The sequence below is a fragment of the Euleptes europaea genome, chromosome 11 (genome assembly GCF_029931775.1).
Source record: "Euleptes europaea isolate rEulEur1 chromosome 11, rEulEur1.hap1, whole genome shotgun sequence".
Taxonomy (NCBI): Eukaryota; Metazoa; Chordata; class Lepidosauria; order Squamata; family Sphaerodactylidae; genus Euleptes; species Euleptes europaea.
In genome coordinates this window covers 41076757-41077524 of record NC_079322.1, presented here as the reverse complement: position 1 = coordinate 41077524, position 768 = coordinate 41076757, and the positions used below count along the sequence as shown (strand labels likewise).

Below are 768 nucleotides of genomic sequence, written 5' to 3'. Positions count from 1 at the left end.
ACTCACCCTCGCTCCAATGTCCCCAAACTGAGCAGAAATTTTAAAAAGGCTTACAAACTGTGAAAAATGTTGAACTGTGATGCGTCTCCAAGGGAAGAGAGTTCCACAACTTTGGGCAACTGCCAAGAACATCTTATGTGTCCCTGTTGTCTGAACATGAAAAATGGATGATACCGGAAAAGGATACAAATGGTCAATCTGGGGGATTGTGATGGGATTCCAAGGATGAGGGAAGACATAAACTGTATTAGACAAGACCCATAGGGGGAAAAAGTACGAATAGCTGCACTGTATAGCCTTGCCCTATTAAAGCAGGGTAAGAGTATCCATTATGGGCTTATAATTAGGATCTCTGTGTCATTCGTGTGCAGGGGCCATGATAATCTTCTCTGTATCATTCCAGGAATTAGGATCACCTGAATGAAACCTATCTCTGTATTAGCTAATAGATCGTGCCAGGATATGTTGTGCACAAGTAAGTTTTTACACTGCCGTTCTAGAACAAAACGGTTGGTATGAGAGATCATGATCTTCAGAGATGTTTAGTGAATCTAAATTGCAAAGCAACTGACATAATTCCTACCATTCTTTGAAATAATGCAAAAGGAAAGGTAATTATCTCTAAAGCGCTAGTAGCTTGCATCCAGTGTATCTCAGAGAACGCCTTCTCCCATATCAATAACCCCATACATGGGGATCAACTAAGAAAAACAATGCTCTGAGTGATATCAATGTATGGTCAGATTGGCTAGTTCATGGAGCAGAGTC

General features: G+C 40.9%; 1 non-coding gene across 1 annotated transcript; it reads right to left on the bottom strand.

Annotated features, from left to right (window-relative positions):
• Positions 1 to 324: 324 nt before the first annotated feature.
• Positions 325 to 427, bottom strand: LOC130484894 (U6 spliceosomal RNA). The gene has a single exon (XR_008933704.1). It is a non-coding gene; the product is annotated as a U6 spliceosomal RNA (small nuclear RNA).
• Positions 428 to 768: the final 341 nt, after the last annotated feature.